Below are 24,870 nucleotides of genomic sequence, written 5' to 3'. Positions count from 1 at the left end.
CATTCTTGGATTTTTCGCCTATTTTTCTGTTTACAATCCCAGGAAGAAGCTTTACAAATATTTTGCACATTCAGACATGAGAACATTTTTTAATAACTTTTTTAAATAGTTATTTGCGCTTTTTTTGGCAACATGATCTCAAAAATGACCTGACAGACCATCACTTCATCACTTCAACATCATGGTGTTCAACAATTAATTGTGTTTTGGTGATACAATAACCAGCTATTGGGTAAACAAGATTAAAAATGCATAATCATTTGAATTGTCCATTTCTTAGTTTAGACCTTCAGAAGTAGCTCATAACCCTATTTACCAAGTCATCACCACCCATTTCTGAGCTGTACTAGCACACAATATGTAGTCATGTGAAACCTGCCTGTTGTGAGTGAAGAAGAAGCATTGCTGGTTTGGTATGCTACAGTGTACAAAGCACTGTGAAGTTGTGAAACTTCATGAAACATGACTTATTCATTAAACATTTGTTATTTATTAACAATATTTATGTTTATCATGAAACATTGTGAAACAGAGTGTTGTTGTTGTTGTTGTAGTGTCTGGTGGAAAAGCAAGACGGGGGTATCCAGCTCCAGTCCTGGAGGGTCACAGCCCTTCAAGTTTTTGATGCATCCTGGCTCCAACACGCTTGGCTCCAATTATTGAGTCATTGTGCAGAATTTTATAGGCTGTTGGATCCATTTAGTTTCAGTCAGGTGTGATGAAACACTGAAAGGCTGCAGGACAGGGGGCCTCGATGAATGACTTTGGACACCCCTGATGATGACTGTTACAGAACCTCATTTAATCCGGACAAGTTAACAATTCAGGTTTTTTTTTTTTTTTGTTTTTTTTTTTTTTTTTACAAATTTGTTGTGTTAATTTCTGGATCAACAGGAAAAAAAAAAAAAAAAAAACATATCCAGTTCATGCGTTCATACACAACAATGGCCCAACCTATAAACCAGGTGTGTTCAAAGTCAGTCCTCGAGGGCTGCTGTCCTGCAGGTTCTTCGTGTATCCCTGTTTCAACAAACCTGGCATCCATTAAATGGATCCAACAGTCAATGAAGTTCTGCACAATGACTGATTCTTTTGAGTCAGATGTTTTGGAGTTGGGATGCAGGAGTTCCCAGCTTCAGTCCTCGAGGGCCACAATCCTGGAGGTTTTCCATGCATCCCTGCTCCAATACACCTGACTCAAAAGAATCAGTCATTGTGCAGAACTTCATTCTGTATGAATTTCTTCAGTCAAAGCAGAAGAAATACATCACAGGAGGAGAATCAGCAGTGATCTGTTAGGATGCCAAAGTTGCAAAAGCTTTTATTGTGAAAAGTGTGAAGAGAAAATATTGATACACAATATTTTGTTTGTGTCAAACTTGACAATTATTTTACAGCAGGGAAAAGAGATCCTAGCTAGATATCAGCTTTGAAGAAAAAAAAAAAAAAAAAAGATTTAAAACCGAAATAGATCAAATGTCTTTCATAGAGGAAGATCAGTGAGCTTTTGTGTTGTGACAGTGTCGCCTCTTTACATTGTGATTAGAAACACACACACACACTCACAGCCACACACACACACACACACACACACACACCATGTGTCTGCTTGTTTAGTGTGAACAAAGAGAAGGTAAAATAAAAGATTTGGAGTCCCATCCTCCTACATGTTGTGATGAATGGGAGCTAGGTAGCTTTAGCTGAGGTCATCCATCATGAGCCACAGTGTTAATTAATGTTGTAGGAGGCGAGCCAACGACTCTCATTCCACATCAGCAAAAAGTAAAGCTACTCTTCTCTGCAACCTCTTGGAAGGACCGCAGATTAAACATGAAGCTCATTGCAGCAAAAATCATTCAGATCAGGAAACCTGGGATGCTGAGACACACACACGGTGACTGCTACATGTCACTTCTGCTTACGTCTTCACCCATACATGTACTGGCATGAGATGAAGCTGGACTTCATAATCATACTATATAATTAATATAAGCAGGTATTTTACATGTTTCTTTCTTTTGTGTCTATTTCTTCTTATTTGGTTTGACAATGAGATTTAAAATAAATGTTTTAACTACCACTGTAGAGTTTTTGTTGTCTGGTTAGAAGCGAGAAACCCATTACATTTATCCATCAAATTTTGGCATTTTAGGCCATGTTTACATCACAAGTCATATGCCTTTAATGTTATCCTAACTTGTGGATGAAAAGTATTGAACAGCAAAATATTAAAATGTCTTAACAAAACATGAAGAAACTGATGTTAAAAGCTTATTTTTCTTTCTTTTTTAAGTTAATTTAGCAGAGATCGCTGCTGTTCTCTAGTGATGCTTTACAGTTATGGCAGGTATTCTGACTACGCATGTTGGAATACAAAAGTGCTGAAATTTATCACCAAACGAGACTCAGAATAGGCAGCCAGCAATGGCCTGGACTACAAATATGGCAACAGCTGAGGCACTGCTTGCAACGGAAGAAAGAAGAGCATCAGAAGCTAAGTTCCTGTTGAGCCCACAGATGTTGAAAGGCTGAAATTAAACACATAACTCTGTCTTTAGTAATTAAATTAAGCTGAATCCACTTAGATAACAATTACCAAGCTAAGAATTTTAAGATATAGAATTTACAGGCATGAATAAAAAAAAACAAAAAAAACAAAAAAACAAACCAAAAGCGAGTTTAAGGAAGTTATTGTGCATTGTATGCCAGGGGGCAGTATATTATGTTTTCCATATGGTTTTAAGTAGCATCTATGACTCTGAAGCCTGTATTTATTAAGTTATGTATGTAATGTATGTAATCTTGTGCAGCATTCTGCACCGTCTTCTGAAGTGGAACCATGTTAAATCACCTTGTCCCTGTTTAGTTAAATGCAAACTGTAAATATTATTCAACAAATCCAAGAATAATGAAAGTTGCATTTGGGGAGTTTAACGGATAAAATTTAAAGACCTTTTAAGATTATAGTATTTACATATTATTGTTATAATTATACAGTATCATTGTAAATGGGTGACAAATGCTGGTTGTAAAACCCCCTTGTAAAATTTTGCCCGGGGTCCCAAGAAACAAGTGATACATCATCGTATGTAATCAGTTTTATAAGATATAAACAGTTATATAACTTGTCATATGTCATACAGTAGTAGTCAAAAGTTTGGAGACGTTTTCCCATAAAATCCAACTGGAATGTGTTTTACCAAACTCTTGATTTGTAGCGTATTCATTTATTTTAACATACATTTGCAAGACATAGTTGTCAGAGGAGGAAATGGAATAATAAAATCTGTGGGGGACACCCACAAAAGGAAAGTACTTTCACCTCTGAGAAAATATCAAATCCTAGCATATTGAATCGTATCTCATCACATCGCCTCGCATCGCGTCATATCGTATCGTATTGTATTGTATTGTATCGTATATCATATCATATCTGAGAAGACAAAATAAGTAAAATATCATGTAGCTACAGTCATTTTTACGTTTTTTTTCTATCTAATTCAAAGATATTAAACTTTTTTTTTTTTTCTTTTTTTTTTTTTTAAAGTGTTGATGAGCATTGGCTTTTGCTGTAGAAAAGAGAATTATAGAGTTTTGGGTGGTAGCCTACGATACATGCATTTAGTTTCCCTTATAAAGTGTAGCGAAAAAGAAACAACCCCTCTGACAACAGGTTTCAGTCTGAAATAACTTTTCATCTTTTACAAAGTGAATGTTTTCAGCTGCAGAGAGGTCAGAAAGGATCTCGGTGATGTGTTAAATGTCAAACACTAAGAGGAAAATAAAGGGGTTTTAAAGTCAGAACGTTGACATTACCCATGATAGGATGCAAAAGGGCATTTGGTCAGAGCTCTGTCAAAAACTAAGAAATGAGTGATGTTCACCTTGGCAGGGCTGAAAGAACGAGCTGCTGGGTGTTTCACCAAAAACCTATGAAACTCACACTGCAACACAGCTCCTGAAATACTAACTTTTTACCCCCTAAAACAGATACATAAGCGCTCATCAAATTTTTGCATTTACATACACTCATTTAGATAGAATCCTCTGTCAATACTGTTTATGTTCTGCTTTTCATTTACATGTTCTTTTTGTTGTGTTTTTCTGGTTTTTGTGCAACTGCTCCGGACAAACGCCTTGAATGTGCAAACTTACCTGGCAATTTCTGATTCTAACTCTGATTCTGAATCAGAATAAGTGAAAGTCCTCCGCATGAAGATCTCTCTTTCTTTCAAGCTGAAAATATTTCTATTCCAGGGATGGCACTCATTCATTCGTCCACATCTGTGTGTGTGTGTGTGTGTTTTGCTAAACTATGTTTTTGGCTTAACCAATAGTTGAAGTTTGGCTCGGAAAACCCTAATGGCTGAGATGATAACAATCACCACAGCTTTGGGTAACGCTATTAGCTTATTAAAAAAAAAAAAAAAAAAAGAATAATAATAAGTAAATAATAATAAGTATATAACATGTATACATATATATATATATATATATATATATATATATATATATATATATATATATATATATACACACACATATTTATTTATTTAGGTATATAAATATGTGTGTGTATATATATATATATATATATATATATATATATATATATATATATATATATATATATATATATACATGTTATATACTTATTATTATTTACTTATTATTATTCTTTTTTTTTTAATAAGCTGACAGCGTTTGTTAGTTGTATTTTCTTTTATGCTTTTTTTCTGTAATGCTTTTAATGTTTCATGTAAAGCACTTGTCTTATACATGAAAAGTGCTTTACAAATAAACTTGCCTTGCCTGCTAAGTATATTATGCAAGTTTATTTGTAAAGCACTTTTCATGTATAAGACAAGTGCTTTACATGAAACATTAAAAGCATTACAGAAAAAAAGCATAAAAGAAAATACAACTAACAAAATCATAATAAAATCATAAATTGTATTAAAATAATGAAAAGCAGAATGAAGTAAAAGTTACTGTGCTTGTCATGCATAGTCACATGTGAAATGAAATGTTTTTAACCTGGATAATTAACATTTGAATTAACATTTGGTGAAAGTTTAATCTCCACTGGGAGATTATTCCACATGTTTGCAGCGTAACAGCTAAATGCTGCTTCTCTATGTTTAGTCTGGACTCTGGTCTGGACTAGCTGACCAGAGACTTTGGATGGAAGAGCTCTGCGTGAAGGTGCCAGAAGGTGGCCAGGTATGAGTGTACAGTAATAACACGTGACCTTGAGGAAAGAAACAAGAAAACGTGATGTGGGCTGCCTAGTGGGAGGTGAATAAGGGCTATTCTTGCCTGGACACCACCCAAAGGAATGTCACCTTCTTACAAAAAGCTGAGTTAGGATTTTAATTAAATTAAATTGATAGTAAGAGTATAATGTAATCCTGGACATATGCATATAATTAAGAGGGGAGGAAGTAAGACAAGCATTAAAACAGCAGTCCAGCTTAATAACTGCTCCCAGTTTGCACCCCAGTGTCTAAAAACAAAGTTTTTGATTCCACATTGAATTTTCTGCTGATAGTTTTTGAACCATCAGGATTTTTAAATAAATGTTATTATTTGTGAGCCTGGTGCAGCATCATAGATTCAGATATGAGTTTTCTATTGATAACCTCCAACAGTGGCGTGATACGTTTTAGGGCAGATTTTAAATCTGGCAGCAGCAAAGCCGAACATGTCTGTGGTGGATCCTCCAAAACATGAGGGATTATTTAATATTTTGACAGGCAACAAGATCAAGTTCTTTTTTTTCTGGACAAGTCGGCGACTACCAAATCTGTCCATCCTGTAAACACAACTGATCAGATTGTTTTATCTACGGTTTAAAAACATGTTAGCTGGAATCTCTGATCTGATTGATTTCAATTAAATTGATGAAATGTTCCTCTTCGTTAACTAAGCTATTATAAGATGGAACTTTTCACAAACCTTCCTCTTTATTATCATCATTTATTTGTCACAAATTTAACTTTCAACCTCCTGAAGGTGAACGGAAAGCATCAGTAAGACGGCCGTAACAAAAGGACTTAACTAAATGACTTAATAAATGTCTGGATTCTGGTTTTGGATTATTTGCTCTTTTTTTTCTTGTTGCTGTTTCTGAGTTGCTAAGAGTGGTGTTTTTCTTCTGTTCTGATCCTTAACAATTCATCCTCCTGTCTCCGAGGAATTTCACCTTCATTATTCACGTACAATCACCAATCTCTTCTAGTTGACTTTTTCACACTTTTTTTTTTTTTTTTTTTTTTTCCGAGCTAACCAGAGTCAAAGTCAGCACAGGGGCAGACATCAAGAAAGCAAATTATCAGCCACCATCATCTCTCCTGGGGCATTATAAATGTGGCATTTATCTCAGAAGTGATCCACAAACCTTACTTTAATATATTCTCATTTGACAGCAGGCAAAGTGATAAATCTCCCCTTGGACCATTTTAGACGAGGTAACTACAACATGGAGAGGCAACATCCAGAAATGAATAATTCATACGATGACAAAATGGTGCACCAATTACCCTGCACATTTATAGCTCAGTTGTGTTCTGTGTTGTTTGCGGTTAAGCGTGGGCATGACAGGGGAGATGAATGCCACATCAAAGTTGTGCTTTCATGACTCTGAGATATGGCGTTCTGGATTTTATGTCATGCAGACCAATTTTACAGTGTTTGTTATACGCTGCAGTAAAACAATGTGGCTCGCATTTCACTGCTGGGTTTTGGTTTATGCATTTATGTAACACACTGTTGATTAACACCAGGCTTCAGCGAGTTAGAATAAAAACCGATGTAGACCAGCTGACGTTGGTCAGCTACAGGCCAGTTAAGGGCTAAGTGATCATTATTTTCTTATCTTTCCCTAAAAAAAGGACTTGACATTCCTGCAAAACTGAGAATTGGGGTCAAGCAGATGAATTCTAAATGTTTACTCAACACTCCTGCAGCACCTGTTTTGTTTCCAGACAGTAGAAATGTTCTGACAACAAAATGAGGGCTGCATATAGTCTTGGTAGATAAAATGGAGCATTTGGATTCCTGTTGCATTTCTAAATAACCACCAATAATGTTGTATCAGTGATGGAATGAGCAGATATGTCTATGCTTCTGCGTAAACAGATGGAACACCTGCCATGCTGATAGCAGTACATACTGTAGTGCAAATGAATATGGAGGAAAAAAATCACCCACTAATGATGTTATTTAGGAGTTACCCGAGAGTTCCTGTGCTGGCCCAAACTACCAATGTATTCCTGTCCTATATACTAAAAATTCTACCTCTTTTGAGGGTGCGATTAAGCAGCTGTGAATGGTTGTTTATACTATGTACCACTGCAAAGTTGTAACTATAAATAAATACTCTAATGACAAGAATTTATTCACATCTCCATCACAGTCTGGATTTGTACAATTTACTAATGCTTGGCCCAGTTGGTTTAAAACAAAATGATTATATCCACATGAAATTGTGTTATTTTGTTGGGTTCTATGATCTTTTTTAAACGGGTCTTCCACAAGGATCCGCTGTGAAATCTGCTTTCCAGCTTTAGAAAGGAATCCCAGTTATTTGTGGAATTTTTGTCAGTGAATCTTTATGCTGATTATTGTGTTACTTATCCTATGCTGACAAATAAAGATAGATATTATTGCAAGTTTGACAACTAATTTTGATTAAGCTCTTCACTTGATAAAGTTGATTTTTTCTGATATGTTTACGTTAGGTATTGTGGAATTAGTATTTAATTAATTAATAATTTATTTATTTATCTCCCAATAACACTTTTATGCTTTCCAGAGTTGCAACACACACTCCACTCATCCAGCTGGTGTGAGGACGATGCATGCATGAAAACAGTTTGAAGTGTAAACTGCCAGCTCAGTAAGGCTAGTTTATTTGCAAAGTGCATTGAATATAAATGGAAGGTTAAAAAAAAAGAAAAAGCAGGTCAAATGCATGAAACTAGAAAACCAGTCGAAGAGTGCAAACCTCCACCAAGGGCCACAGTTTTCCCCATATTGTAAATATTAGTTCTCCTCCTATGATAAAAATTCCTCTTCATATTTCATATTCTGGAATATAGTATCCGGACTGATGTGTTTACCTGGATCAGTCTTTGATATGTTTTACAACCTGTTGGACTCTTGTCCTGTAATTTTTTTCTACCAAGTTCTCCGGCCATTTTCGTTGGAGTCACGTGCACAAATGTTGAAAAGGGCTCCATCTCACAATGTTCAAGAATCCTTTAAAAGATTCCTGGATCCAAACATTTGGAATAATCAGAGTTTTTACAGATTTACAGTAAACTGAGGAGTCTAACTATATTTTTCATTGTTCATGATTACAAAATGTATAGACGACTATCAGGAAGCACCTCACCCAGAGTAAAAAAAAATGTCTCTTAGGGGACACTCAAGAACTAAAAGATGACTGGGACGTGGAAGATGGGTTTAAAGCTTTTAGCTGTTTGTCTTCTTCACAAACACAAGAACATTATTTCAATGTACAGATATGTTTTTGCTCACTAGTAGATGTTTTATGAGAAGGCAGAAAGAAAGCTACTCTAAACCTTCCTACATATTAAATAAAGCCTAAACATCAATCAATGTCAGTTTGCAAACTTGAAAATAACAGATTTTACTCACAAACGAAGCTTCTTCAGGGCTCAACACAGGCAGATGCAGCAGAGGCCCAACTGAAGCCTCGAGCTATGTCACGCTTTGTTTCCAAATGGCAGGTTTCACCTGAGACAAACCATGTGACAACATAGAGAACCTGACAAAAACCTGAACTATCTGCTTTCTTCACACAGTCAAGGAGTGGTGAAAAAATACTCTACACATAAATAAAATGTGTAAAAGCAAATTGTTTGTGCTTAAGTGTTAGAGAAAACAGTCATCTTAATTCAAATTAACAGACACAGTAAAAGTCAAACCAATTAACTGCAGTCTAAAACTAAAATCACTTATCAACCCGTTTTCTGTTCCACATATTCAGGATTAAAAGCAGGGGTGGAAGTGAGCTGGTGCAGTCCGGTACTGCTTACCACTAAAGACTCAGTGGTGGTACGCAGCACCAGGAAGCCGGGAGAGCGGCTGATTCAGAACCTGTCACATCTGGATCACAAAACAGATTTGCGGCAAACTACCTTGTTAAAAATACATTTGAACTCATTCCGAATTCTTTCTGCATGATCAGTGCTGTTTGTAGTCCATACTGGACAGAGCTCTGGCAGAGAGCTCCCTCTTTTCCTCAAGACTCTTGCCCTGTTACCCCCTGCCCTGCTTTAAAAAGAATCTGGTGCTCTTCTTTGCACCCAGCCTTCAAAACGTGTTCCATACGTGTCAAAATGCCCAAATGGAAATCAGTTGGAGAGTAAGTAGCGGTGTTTTGTGTTAGTTATTTTTTTTAATAATTTTAATGACAGAATAATTTGGAAAAATGCTTATAGGAAAACAGAAATCTCATTGCTGTATATGTACATCTTCTTCTAAACATAAAGGTTGCTATGGAGATCAGTACACTTAGTCCACATACAGTACCACCTTGATGTTTTGCTCGTGATCTTTTCTTTTCAACTTGTATTCTGGATGTTTCATTTAAAAGAAATACTTTATCCGAAAACTGGTTGTATTCAGGTTCCTGCTTACTCTGCAGGCCTACAGCTAGCCTACAGGAAAATATCAAAATCTTTTTGACTTTGCTATTATGAAATGCATAAAGTGAGGGAAACATAAAGGTTTTGGCAATAGTATCAGTGAGAATTTAAAAGTACACCGCTGAGCTAAAAACAATTCATAAAAAACAATTGTCTGTCTAAAGAAACCAATGGAGTCTGTTGAATCCTGTCTTTGATTCAGTCCTCCATCGTGAGCTTGCATGGAGTGGTAGGAAAGAGTAGAAGTGTTACAAAAAAAACCCCAAAAACTAACAAACAAACAAAAAAAAAACTGTTTGACAGGAAGGAGAAACCTCCAACAGGAAGGACCGCCATCTGCCTTGACCATTTGGGGGTCAAAACCTTATCAAGAGGCTGGAGCCTATCCCATCCCCTTAACAGACAAGAAGTAGGATCCACTCTGGATAGGTCGCCAGTCTATCGCAGGACCAATCCTGAAAGGATATCATTTAAAGTAATAATTGTATCAGGTTATTACTTTTCAGATGTATGTACATGGAGTTATAGTAACAGAATAGCAAAGGAAGAGGAAGTTTCACAAGGTTTGTCTGCCTGTTATTTTCTTGCAGAGAATTTTTGGAAAATGTATGGAACAACAGTGGCGCAAATGCATTGCTGTAACTGAACCTGCCCTTCCTCAATGCAGGGCATTGAGGCACAGTGAATGCTTATCTGTAAAATCAGTGAAATTTGTCAAATTACTGTATTGTGCAGGTAAATTCAGCTTAAAGTAACTAAATAATGGATTTCTGATGTCGAGGAAAAAATGACTATAAGGACTAGTAGGGGAATTTAACCTGAAGTATCTGGAATGGTATTGTAAGTCGTAAATAAAGGACAAGTAATTACAAAGATTTGAAGAATAATAGAAGAAAAAAACTGGAGTGATTAGCAGGCTACCAGTTTAAAAATCACATTGCTGGAACTACACCTGTATTATCAAGGTGTTATGGAACCGCAGTCCACTTCTTTCAACACTAGGCCATTGAGGCATAAATAAAAACAATAAAATTGTTGTAAATGGGGAAGCAGTTGCTAAAATGTTGTGAGATGAAGTATGGTGCAACTAAAGTTGGGTGTAGAAAAGGTAAAAAACGTTTTAAAGCACAACTAATCGGAACTCGTCAGCTTTTTATTAGTAGGGTAATATTGAGAAACGTGCGTTGAACCTGTAACTCGCAGTGAAGGCCATTGAAACCAAACACATGCTTATCTGTAGAAGCTATTAAATGGTTTTTACAGTTAAGGTCATGCATTTTGTAGCAGTATAAAACTATGCAGAGGGCATTTCGAGCCAAAGTTGCAAACTGATTTAGCTGTAGATAAACCATTGTAATCATCGAACAGATGGAGTCCAGTCCAGCATGGTAACCAGTGGGTCAGGAAGGCATATGGCTGCTATGAGTCAGTCCAAGTCTTATAAATAAGGAGATGTTGTGTTCCAGCATGACCAAACTGCTTTTTAAAATGATTTTTTTTAAATGATGCAAACAGCTTTTTAAGTAGAAAATTATTTTGCTTCGAGAACCCAAACTTGGAGCTGGTTTTACAGAGGTATATACTAACTAAACACACTATAAACACACTCTCACAGCCTTTCTTTAAATGCTACCGCCAACCATATAGTTCCTGATGTTGTTCTTCTAAACTTTTTGTGCAGCTCATTTGGCAGTTTCTGCATTACATATATATATAAATATATATATATATATATATATATATATATATATATATATATATATATATATATATATATATATATATATATATATATATAACCCTCCTGTTCTCTTCTTCTCTGGTTTATTCATTTTGCTGGTTGTGTGCCTGCTATATAACACATCCCCTGCCAGTGGTAATGCTCCTTTTTCTTGATCAACTTACAGGTAATTAAGCCCTTTGAAAATTATTGATTTAGTGGGTAATGTCTTAAACTACTTAAAGGACAAATTCACACTCTAAGACACAGGTGTTAAACACCAGTCCTCAAGGGCCAGTATCCTGCAGGTTTGTCTTGTCTTCATGCTCCAACAAACCTGATCAAAATGAATAACTATATTGACAAGAGGCTGTTGGATCTATTTGTTTTGAATCAGATCTGTTGGTTCAGGGAAATAACAAAAAAAAACTGCCAGATACCGGCCCTCAAGAACTGGAGACCACTGCTCCAAGAGCTTCTTTTACACAAGTTAAAGCAGGAATACTTGTTGAATTGAAAATTTCATTTTCAAGTTTTTATTGAGGGAAAATAACCGAGACTTTTCTGCTTTAAAAATGCCTAAAAACGAGAAAAAAAAACAAACAAACAAAAAAAAAAACAGTAAGCCAAACCATCCCCCATTGGAAACTTTGTTATTGTGTTTCCCATTGTTTCTTCATTATCAATTTAATTTTTACCAACTAGTGCTGAGAAATTGCTTTCTCCTTGGCCAATTCTCTGCAAAATCCTTTGTCAGTAATTACACACGCATGCATTTGTTTTACATATTTATTACAAGTCCAGAAATATAAACAATACAGATGTGAGCTCAGAGTGTTTCCTGTTACAGATAGAAGTTTAAGCAGTCTGAAACCTGACGACATGTCCCTCTAACCCTTTTGTAGAAAGTGCAAAAATAGCATTTGATCCTTGATCCGCTCTCCCTGCAGCTGCTTCACCTAAAAGCAATGTGATAGTATGTATAATACAGTTCTGTGCATGGCGTCCTTAATGTTACACTGGGCATGTGTGTCTTGTGTGTCTCTTCAGGAGGACAAGCTGTTCACACAACGGTCTGCAGGCAGGTCACATTTAAATGTAATATGAACAGAAAAAGAAAAAAAAAATCAGAATGAGCATGAAGACCTGTAGTCTGAACGTAGCCCTAAGTGGCCCAGGTTGCATTTTAAAAAATCTGATCCAACAGTCTGACCTGTCCTTCAGACTGTTATGAAAAGACAGGATACATGTCGCATAGGGGCAAAAAATCAATTTGGGTCACTCTAGCCAGCAGTCGGAACATTGCCTACGGGGAAAGGAATTGACTATCCTGATCTGGTCAGCCTGTTGCTTCTCTCCTTACAAGTAGAACACATATTAGACTTGATTAGCAGAATTGTGCAGAGCTTGGCATCAATCTTTGCACAAGTCTGCTAATTTGCCACTGGTTTGAGTCAGGTGTGTTGCAGCATGAAAAACTCTCAACACTTGCAGTCCTGTGGTCCTCGAGGACTGGAGTTGCCCACCCTTGCTCTAGTAAGATTGTCTGCAACTTGCCAGCTAGCAACTTTCCAGCACTCTCCCACGTGCATCTGTCTGTTTGCCTGATCTCAACCTTTTTTCTGCCTCCGGTCCTTCTGGATACATGAGTTTTTGACATCTAACCTCTGCCTGTTTCATGCTTCCACTCGTACTCACTGAAGAAATGCTTCATATTTTGGAAAACTCCTCTAACCTGCTTCTCTGTCTCTCAGATATACCAAGCACCGCCTTCCTGTTCACCTGGCCAACTCATGCAACCTTCTACTTCTGTTGTCGCTGGTCCTTTTTCAGTCCATCTTGAAACATTACGGACATGTTGGAAGTGAGAAGGTGCCGCGTTTGCTGCAGCTGTGTGATGGGGTTCCATTGCAGGAGGAGTCTAAAGTCCTCAAGGGCCCCTGTCCTGATGGTTTTCAATATTTTCAACAATATTTCAATATACCAACTCAAATTAAATGGATCAAGTAGTTACTGAATCTCGGCAGAATAACTCATTAATTTGAGTCCGGTGCAAAGACATATTGGGAACCTGCTCTAATAAGTACATTAGGGGGGGGGGGGGCCCACAGCATAAGCAAACTGGTGCAAACTGTCAGATACAGAAATGAGTGTTTAAGTTAGTGTATTTTAAGGGGTTGAGATTCATAAATTGGCAAGGAAATGAAGGTACAAAGTGAATTATTAACAACCTTTAATGATTTTACATAGCATCGAGAGAGGAGCCAAATGTTTTTCTTTTTAGTTTGTGTCTTTTTGATTAAAGTTTTAAATACTACAGTTCATTGTAGCACAGAAAAGAGCAAAAACTGTCCAATTTTACAAAGTAAAATTCCCCTCAGAGGACTTTTATTTTGGTTGGTTTATTTATGTTTTTAACATGAAAGCTTTCAGTTAAATAAAAAAACAAAAACAAACAAAAACTACATTTTCCCACCTTTGATGAAGAGCACTGAGCTGCTGCTGCTTCATTAAGCTTTGCTACATCAACCCATCCGGGTTCCATCTGTGCACCATACAGAGGATGAAAAATTTTGCAGTCATATTTTCATTGAATATCTTAAACACACATTAAATAGTTTCTTAGATAAATATAACTATGTTTTACCACAATATTTAAAAGTTTAAGGAATGTCCTCCGTAGTGGACATTTGTAGTTACACATTTTTTTTCCTGGTAGTCAGGAGGATATGTCATTTTTTTCTCACAGCTTCTTGTCCAGTGACTGTAAATGCATCTTGAGCCTAAATATTGGAGGTTTGTTAAACATGATTAACCACAAGGGTGTAGGCAGAGACAAATGCTGTGGGAAACTACCCTTCTTCACACGTGGAAAGAAAAATGAAAAAAAAAAAAAAAAAAGACACACGTACGGAAGCGTAGAGCTGTCATCCTCATAAAAAAAAGTTTGGGCCTTATTACGTTATAACGTGATAGCTTATTGGAAAAACGTGAAACATATCACGTTATAACATGATAAGTTTATTGTAAAAACGTATAACCACTTGAACGCTGGAGGGATTACATCTCTCAGCTGGCCCGGGAGCGCCTTGGGACCCCCCGCAGAGTTGGCGAATGTGGCTGGGGAGGGGGGCTTCCCTGGTTATGGTGCTGCCCCCGTGATCAGACCCCCGATAAGCGGTAGAGGAGGGATGGATAGATGGCACTTGGATGCACCGATGATGTTTGCATTCATAGCGATTCTCGTGCCGCTTCAAGTTTCAATGAGAAATGATGCCACGTCATGGGGATTTGACTCATTTTTCCTTCTGTACAGACCCATGCCTTTTAAAACTGTCCTTAAACTACGCATATTTATTATAATGGATCGAAAGTGTTCCAAAGCACCATAATTTCACAATGGCTCAACCCAAGTATGAAGAAAAACTCTATCAAGTCCTGTAAATGAGCCATTTGTGATCTCCTATCCACCCCGCACACAATTTCCTCGTCTAAAGTAAAAAATGACCAAGTTCACGTTGTCAGATGCATATGTTTCACGTTTTTACAATAAACTTATCACGTTATAACATGATACGTTTCATGTTTTTACAATAAACTTATCACGTTATAACATGATACGTTTCATGTTTTTACAATAAACTTATCACGTTATAACTTGATATGTTTCATGTTTTTACAATAAAATTATCACATTATAACGTGATAAGGCCCAAACTTTTTTTTTTTATGAGGATGACAGCTCTTCGCTTCCGTACACACGCACAGAGGAAAAATAAAATTAACTTATTATTTCAAAAAATAACTCATCAAAGATTTGATGTCAGTTTGATTTTGATTCACTGCATCTACAGCTTAATTAACTTCTAATGGAAAATCTTACCATCACTACAAATTCTTTACACATTTTACACATTAATCATCATCAGGCACTCATTTCCAAATCTGCCACCCAAAACAGATCCACAGTCATTTTTGAAGTGCTTTTCATGATTTGAATTAATTTACAATCAACCCGATCCAGAAGTATAGATAAAAAAAAAAAAAAACTGACCAATCACAAGGCAGTACTTCCACGTAGGCGTGCAAGGTGCTCGTCAGGCATCAAGCCTCCACAGACACCTTCACCGACCTCATGCAGGTAGATTAAGCTTTTGTTACATCAATGGTCTTTCAATGACAGTAAAGTGTTTTTGTCTGAAACCATTTTGTCGTTCTTATTATATTGTGTTTCTTCATAAAAATAAGTTCATTAACATATTTTTTTAGAACTGAGGTAAGAGTGAAGTTAGTCTGTGTTCACCACCGAGGAATGACCTTTGCTGTTTGTATTTATCTATAGAATTTTTAAGGAACATGTTGGATGTGTTTTTTTTATTCATGTCTTCTTATTTAAATTCAGTTTTACATGTTTATTTATTTCTTTTTGAAGTTTTAAAACAAACATCTCATAAAATATTGAGGTATTAAAGTTAGGGATTCACCGATACCACAGTTTATAAACCTACCATGAAAATTATTATATTTTACTACTTGCCAGTACTGGGTTCTGATATCGGCACTGATAAATTCCATAACAGAAACTGGTAAGAAGTGTGGACCAGGAGGACAGATGCAACAACTGAGTGGCTAAGCGTGATATATCAAATGGGTCATCCAGCGACCATCCTCTCAATGTGAGGCTTCAAAACTGCCAGAAACATCATAGATAAGCACATCAAATTGTTTTTGATGGATAGACATCACAGGTGTGACAACAAACCTATAAGGGACTTTCTCTCACTGAGATAATGCCAAATTTAGATTTTGAAAACAGCACCAGTAATAACTTTGTTTTTGGACATTTGAGGATAAAAGTGGTTCATTTCTTTGCAGTAACTTTGTTATCATGACTTACTTTTTAAACGTTGGTACCGGTTTGTGTAGTATCAGAAAACTTTTATAAATACCCAGTACATGTGCACGCACGTACTACTGGACCGGTACGCAACCCTAGTCTTGGTATATCCCTCATACATTATCTCCACAAAAATAACTGGTAAAATAGTTATTGGTGTTTATGCTGATACAGAGAACTTTCTCTCCACAAGGAGGGCTTACAAATTTATTGATTTAAATAAAGAAAAGGGTTACTATTATACACAAAAACACAAGTTTAAATCCAATAATCTATAAAAAAGAAAGTGATGCATCTCTTCTGACCAGGCGTGTGTGTTCCACGCTGGCTTTGCTTTACAGTCCAATCCCTGCAGTGGCACCTGTTTCATCTATTTTTTGCAAACTTTCTGTAAAGACAACTAAAATATATTTTGCTGGAAGCTAATTGTTATTTTTCAGTTTAATCAAAGCTGAACTCTGTAATTGATTGCAGCATAATTGCACCGTCTAGATGGAGCAATGTTTCATTAGCTACAATCATCGTGCATAATATTATGACATTTGCAATAAGTTTAATGAGATGACATTTGGTGGTTTGCTGCAAAACACACAAGCTGGAACTATATGGAAAATACAGTTTAGGATGAGGGCAATTTAGCTCTATAATGCGGTAAAACTTATGTTAAACAGGTGAATCTTATTGGGATTTTGTACTAAAGTGGAAACTATGATTGTGAGTTTTATCTCTGACGTCACTGTGATGGACTGGCGACATGTCCCCGCTGTACCCTGCCTCTTGCCCAAAGACTGCTGGGATACGCTGCAGCTTCCCCAAGACCCTTACTTGGACTAAGCAGATAATGAATAAATGAATCTCTGACATCAGCAGAGATGCAGCAGAAACACATGTTGATGGAAAATAGTCATGTGTGAGGCCTGATTGAAGTTAGAATCTCCTTCCACAATGCATGCAGTTCCCACTTACAGGAGGAGTTGCAGAGCAATGTCTCTGTGGTATCAATGCAATCTTATGGAAACATAAAGAACTCATGATTAACTCATGTAAAAAGTAGAAAGGATTGAACACTGTGGGTCAATGTAACAAAGTAACATACCAGGAATCACACAACTGGCCGTTTGTCATCAGACAGACTCCTCATAGGGAGGAACTCAGCAGGTGTAACTCGGTTGTCCAGAATAAAGAGCATCAGCCAAGTTTTGATGAAGTACATGCTGTTGTAGCTACCAATGTGCCACTGGAATGTACTACTGGCACTAATATCCCCCATCTTGTTGTCCATCACTGCACATTTGCGAACAGGATGCTGGGCAACCGTGTTAGTTTTTTTTTCTGTGCTCCTCATCTAGTTGTGCTGTTTGGCTAATTTCCCCTCATCGACTCCTGGAAGTTTTCTTATGTTTGTTAGATGTTGGTATTTTTGTCAGTGGTACTGTGGAAAATCACTGCTGGCCACAGAGAACTTTTGGAGAGGCTTTTATTGATCCATTATTCAGGACGATTTGTCATTAATTCAAAGCTATTTATAAAGGCTTTTATTGAGCTAAATTGCCTTAAAGTTTTCTGGTTGTGATTCTCACTTTTGTCTGATTTGAAGTTCAAGGATAAGTCTGCATGTTTCTCTTTGACTGAACCAAAAGAAATGGATATTTCCACCAATCATGTTAAACTGCATTGTCTCGACAGTCAGATGCTTTCATGGGTTTTCATCTGCAACAACTTAAATCTGATGATGAAAACCAGATTTTACCCTAATTAGTTTGAGATGTTATGAAAGTCATGAAAGTGCAGGTGAACACGTTAAGCAAACCAAAACAAACTAGGAAATCTCGGAGGTAAGAATTTTTCTTTGGCATGATATTTCTTTAGAGGTGTCAGTAAGCAGAATTATTTAATTTAATGCTACACAAATATATCCAGTAAAGGTCAAATAATGTTTAAAAACATTCTTTACCAAATGGTAAAGGTAGAGAAGCTAGCTAATGCTAGTAAAATTAGCTATTTAAAGTAAAAGAGAAGCAACTTCTGATATATAATTGTTGGTTAAATGACTCGATTAATAAGATTTATTTCGGTGCATGCATAAATAATGTCATAGTTAAATTATTTTATTTTTTTTAAGAGATTTTTTTTTTTTTTTTTTACAAAAAATTACATTCACTTTTACCAACCTATTTCGTGCTGTTGCCTGTTTTTTTTACTTGTATTAAAGTTTTGTAGCCCTTATGAAAGTAGGATGCCTTTATTATAATCAGACATCTATAAATCCATTTATACAATTCTTTCTGAAAAAAAAAATCAGTTCTGAAGTCATGGTAGCTTTTATCATGATTATTTACACAAAGTGGAAACCCTGGAGGTATGACAAATGATGGATGGGTTCAGTTTCGTCCATTTATAATTCAGTTCATTCACATTCAGCTACAGTAAATACAGGACAGTTCCATCTAGTTGAAATCCAGTTCACAACAATTATTTCCAGTGTGATTAGGTTAAATAAAGTCAGTGTAAATGTAATTATAAACTAGTTTATCATCCAATTCATTATATCACAATAGTTCAAATCTCAGTTTGAAGATCTCCATTCAAATCTTAACCTAAAACTGGCTTAGGAATGGAAACTGCAATTTGTGAACCATCAATGTCATTTCAAAACGTCCACCGCTGATAAAGTTGAAAAGCATTAGACTCATTGGGGTTGCAAGATACATTCATTCATTCACAAAAAAGTAAAAGTGAAGAGGCAACAAAGTTGTTTTTTTTCTTTTTGCTCCATGAAGGATTTAAACTCTCAAAACTTTGATCAAGGACTTTTGTTGACTCCTACCAAGGTCTAGCTTGTTAAAGGAATTGTTTGCTCACTTATTATTGGAAAAGGTCAGCTGATGCAAATTTTGAAGCTTTATAAATATTCTTGGAACCTCTGAACAATCCAAAGCCTTGATCTCCACTTAACAATCTGAACATCTGAATATTTGCTTAAGACAAAGTTGGACACGGCTCTAAGAAGACTTGAAAGCATTTGAAAAGAAGAATATGAGGTCAGATGTGTTTACCAAGAAGTTTTAGAATTGACTGCTTGAGGTTAACTTCATTCGACAAATTGTGTGTGTGTGTGTGTGTGTGTGTGTATATCTGAAAATAGGTTGCTCCCATGTGAAGAGGTTTCACTGATGTAAAAACATATCATAAACAGATCAGACAGTGGTAATAAACAATGTTGATTTAGCTTCCAAAACTACCAGCAATGCTAAGTTTGCAACAGAGTCCATAATGGAACACACCAACAGAGATATAAAACTTGGAGAGCAGACCTCAGCCAAGCAGTTATTAAAATTAGACCAAGACCCATTCTCAGACAATAAATAGATAAAATAATTACAAAAATCCACGCAAGTAGTTTTTGTATAAATTGTTAATAAAGAGTCAAAACTTTAGGCAGATAAACATGAGCAAAAGCATAAGCTCCTTGGCAGAGGTAAAAACAAATCTGTGGTGACAGGACGATGCATTGTTCAGGCTGACACAATTCAATTTCAATTCAACTTTATTTAAATAGTGTCAAATCACGGCAATGCCATCTCAAGATGCTTTACAGACAGAGAAGAAAACATAATTAAAGCCAATTCATAATAGCCTATATAAGGAAACCAACAGATTGAGTTGAATCCAACTCAATCTCCCATCCTGAGCAAGCACACTGGCAACAGTGGGAAGGAAAAAACTCCCTTTTAACAGGAAGGAAACCTCCGGCAGAACCCGGCTCAAGGACAGGCAGCCATCTGGCTCTGCTGTGTGGGGGGAAGAGGACAGAAAGACAACAGGAACTGCTACTCCCAGCCAGGGAGACCTGCTGAAACAGGAGACGTGCATGTTAATGATGTAACACTGTTATTGGGAGGGGGAGGGTAAAAGAGAGAGATAAAGAGAAAGAGAAAAAAGCTCAGTGTATCAAGGAAATGTCCCTCAGCAGTCTAAAGCCCGTTACATACTCCATGAGAAGCGAGCACTTTTTTCTTGTTCTCGAGGCTCCGAGAAGAAAATGACGTCATTTTGTTCTTGCGGACGTGTTTGAGGACAGTTCTTGACACACCGGGCTGGCAGAACCTTTTTCTTGCGGGGCTGCGAGAAGTATCGTGTGATTGGTCGGACACTGGAGGTGGGCGTCGGTAACACAGAGAAAGCATGAAGCGGAGTTGCTGCTTCCGTGTGTTTGCTGTTGCCGGCAAAACGGATTGTTTTGATAAAACAGTTGATCGAGGTGGTGAGAAAGTACCAACATTTTTACATGTGCCAATAAAACACTCGGACCCAGCCGCATGCACAACCCGCCCTGCTGCGGACGAAGCTGCTCGTTAAATATGAAACTAGAAACTCAGAGAGCGGAAACCTCCACCAATCACAATGTTTAAGAATCCTTTTATATTTATAAAATCCCTCCGTAACCTTTTAAGTTATCTTAAGCAAAAAGACGCCGGGGAAAACAACCTCCTCGGCGGAGGTAACAACCGGGTTCATTGCACATACAGCAGACATCTGCCCCCAGCAGTGATCCCTCCCCGCTGCAGACGTACTTCTCGTGTAGTATGTATGGACCTGCCGAACAAGACGTTTTTTCTTGTTCTTGCAGCCTTGAGAACAAGAACTCAGTTCTTGCTTCTCGTGGAGTATGTAACAAGCTTAAACCTATAGCAGCATAATTAAGGGATGCTAACCATCCCTAGCTATAGGACTTATCAAAAAGATAAGTCTTCAGCCTAGTCTTAAAGGTGGGGAGGGTGCCTGCTTCCCTAACACTGACTGGGAGCTTATTCCATAAGAGAGGGGCCTGATAACTACAGGCTCGGCTCTTTGAGACTCCAGGAACCACAACAGAGTCCATAATGGAACACACCAACACTGCTAAAAGAAAAGTCAAGTATACTTGACTTTTTATGGAACAATAAATTAAATTAAAAAACTATTTAATAAATAATAATAATTATAATAATTATATTATATAATAATAATAATAATAATAATAATAATAATAATAATAATAATAATAATAATAATATAATTATTCTCCAGTAAGTGGAAACATATTGGATGACTCATTACATCCAATGAAGTGGTTTATTTACAAAGATACCATCCTTATTCATAAAAATGAACCAGACATTTTGTCTTGTTACTTCCAACATTCAGGATTCCTTCTGCTTTTTGCTCCACATCTCCCAACAATGATGTGGAATGCTTATTGGTTCACATTTTCACAGGGATATTTCATTTAAGATGCAATTTCATGGCTACTCTGTAGCTCCGAATAAAGTAAACATGTCGCCTATTTATTGATTTCATAGAATAGAATAGAATAGAATAGAATAGAATAGAATAGAACAGAATAGAATAGAATAGAATAGAACAAATAGAACAGAATAGAATAGAATAGAATAGAACAGAATAGAATAGAATAGAATAGAACAAATAGAACAGAATAGAATAGAATAGAATAGAATAGAATAGAATAGAATAGACATCTTAGAATCTCACTCTGTTTTAGAGTTTTCCATAGTAACGTTTGTATAATAAAGTCACAATGTCCACTTAGACCCGCTCTCTTGTCCTTGACAGACTGAAAGTCCTCCATATTGTCATACTGATTTAGTGATTTTCGTCATGTTGAAGAGAGAAATATGCAATGAATGTGACACCTAGTGTAAAGCAGGCTCTAAAAGCTACGCATAAAACAACAGATTTTGTCTCAAAAAACAGGAAATGCCTCAGAACCAATTCCTGTGAAGTGAAGAGGAGGTCTCTAAGGCCAATTAAAGGTTCAACGTGGCTGCACAGATAGATGAGGAGGAGATATCAGATTTGAACATCAATATGATGCATCTTGATAATAATTTAGATATTTGGATTAGCACTATCTATTAGAAAAACCCATTAAAAGATAAGTGATTCTGAAGCATTTGCCTGAGTTTGATTACTTTTAAGATGAGTAAATTGATTGAAACTTATTAAAGTCTTTAATTATGAAGAACTTCATAAAAACAGATTATCAGTCTTAAAGTAGAAAAGCACTTCACACCAGTGCTGTAACCTCCTGGATCAGCTATCTTTTCATATTTGATGATACATGATGAATTCAGGCAGCTTAAAATTGGAAATGATGTAAAAAGTGAAGCTGTCAGAAGGTGCCTCTCCTCAGCAACTTTAGTCACAGTCCTGTTGCCACATCCTGACACTTCTAAAACTCTTCATTGAATTGTGATCCCCCAATGTATTGCGACAGCATCTGTGCTTTCATTTTCAATTTTACCAGCTTCAAACTCCCATATGGAGACTGTCTGAAGTTATTGGATCAATGTGTAGATCTTTTAGCTCTTTATGTTGCTGCTGGGTTTTCTATCTTTCTGACTCAATGTTTGGTTGACAATACAACATTTTTATTTAAAACCCTGTGTTTCAAACAGGACGCTTACCAGTTTGTCTGTAGCTCCATTTGTGTTGTCAGCTTCACTGCAGACACAGTAATGCCACTAAGCTGTGCCATCGGATCAATACAGTGCATAAAAGTGATTTTCTTATAAACCTGAGCTTAAAACAATCATCAGGTCATAACTGTGGCAATAAGAAAAAATTAAATAAAACATTCTCAGTTCTTCATCAAGAAAAAAAAAAAAAAAAATAGCTGATGTAGTTTTAGACAATGTATTTTATTTTGTAAACTGTAAGTAGGTCTGAAACTGTTGGGATTTTCTATTTGACCAGTATGTTTTTGGCTGCTTTAGACCGGTTTATCAAATAATTACAGAATATAAAGAACAAGTAACTGTTGTGGCATATAAATAAGATTAAGATGAATTCCTGAAGTTCAAACTGAGCATCAGCATAGAGAAAGGGGATTTAAATCCTACTGAACATGGCATACTTGTTGTTGACAGACAGGCTGACCATACATTTTTGGGAATTATAGATCTGTAGTGATCTTGGCCTTCCAGGATTAAAAGACATTCGAACTGGATTAAACAATAGTTGTCATTTCTTTCTGTGCAGTAAGACTGGTCCACACAGGATGAGATGGGTGACCATTTGACCCAAGGGAGGACGACACTCAGAGATTTACACCTTTTCTCTCTACAGAATGCAGCTGCATCAACAAAGGAGTGGAACGCAATTTATAGTTGCAGGTCGGGGGGGTGCTGAGAGTCGCATCTGACCAAACCCTGGTTCTTGTCAAAAATGACACCTTTCATCAAAGTACCAGACTTCATGGTGCCAGAACAACCCCTCCCCTGACTGAGAAGGAGACTGGAAAGAAATTCAAACTTCTTTCCCCAACTGAAGGAAACTTTAGATGCTTAACCTCATTAAATCAGTTAGACAACCCAAGTTGTCTAACTGATTTAACTTAGTCTAAATGACTTTGGTTAATTGTTTTGATTGGATTTCTTCTTTTTCATTATTTTATCTTGATAGGTGATTTAATTCTTTGAACTGATCACACATGCATATTAATCATAAACACTACATTAAATAATCTTGATTATGTTTTCCAAGCTTCAGATCTCTCTTAAGCTACTAATGTGAATGAATCAATCGTGAGTTTTCCTTTTTAGGATTTATTGCCCGATGAAGACGAGTCATGACAATTAATTAATCCACCTTTAATAAAAATACATGTAGCCAATCTTTTCAGGTGTGAAAGTAATACTATAAGTTAATGCTTTTCTTCCCAGCAAACGAGGAGTCTGCATAACTCTTAAGAATGTGATTTGATGTGTATTGCGGCAGACAAAGCAAGGAGTTGAAAGTATCCTGTTCACATTAATGAGATGCAGAGGGAAGGAACTAGAGCTGACCTGATTGGATAAGGTGAGTCAGCCTCTGACAGAAGCAACTCATGATTGGCTGGAAGTTCGAAAGGCGGGTCTGTTTAAATGAGCCTGGCAGCCTGACTTCCTTAGTCTTTTTTTTAGTTTTAGTCTTCTTTGTGCTTTTTGTCTTCTTTTAGCTTTTTGTTTTCTTTTCCCTTTTTCAGCTTTCGTCTTCTTTTTCTTTTTTAGTTTTATTTCGTTATAAGCCTTTTACCTCTCCGTTCTTCCGAACGGGAGAAAATACAACAAGTGTTTATTTGCAACCAGTCATTTTTCCCGAGATCAGTAATTAACTAGAACCGTAGCTTCAACTTTTTCCACTGCATCTTTACACGTAAAATCTGGAACTATGTATTTTTGGGACTATCTGGATCATCATCACGCCGCTCTGGAACTCCGCTGAACTGACCCAGAAGCCCAGAGTAGCTGCACAGACCTACTCTTCCTGATGCTCCAGGGATCCAATGCCCCGGAAACACGCCGAATAGGGAACCAACCACCCGATTCGACCCACACTCCGGAGATCCAGCGTCCAAGTAGTATCTGATAGCGCTCTGACATTTGTGATGTCCCAAACCAATACATCAAATTTTAACTAAATAATTAAATTTGAATTCTTATCCAAATTTAGAATTATTGAACACGTTCTTATCAAAGATTTAAGTAAGACAATCATCCAGATTTATTTGCTTTAATTCCAACCAGTTTCTTCCA

Source organism: Telmatherina bonti, assembly GCF_933228915.1.
Source record: "Telmatherina bonti genome assembly, chromosome: 3".
NCBI lineage: Eukaryota > Metazoa > Chordata > Actinopteri > Atheriniformes > Telmatherinidae > Telmatherina > Telmatherina bonti.
The sequence above is the reverse complement of the archived record's forward strand: the minus strand, read 5'-3'. Positions refer to the sequence as shown.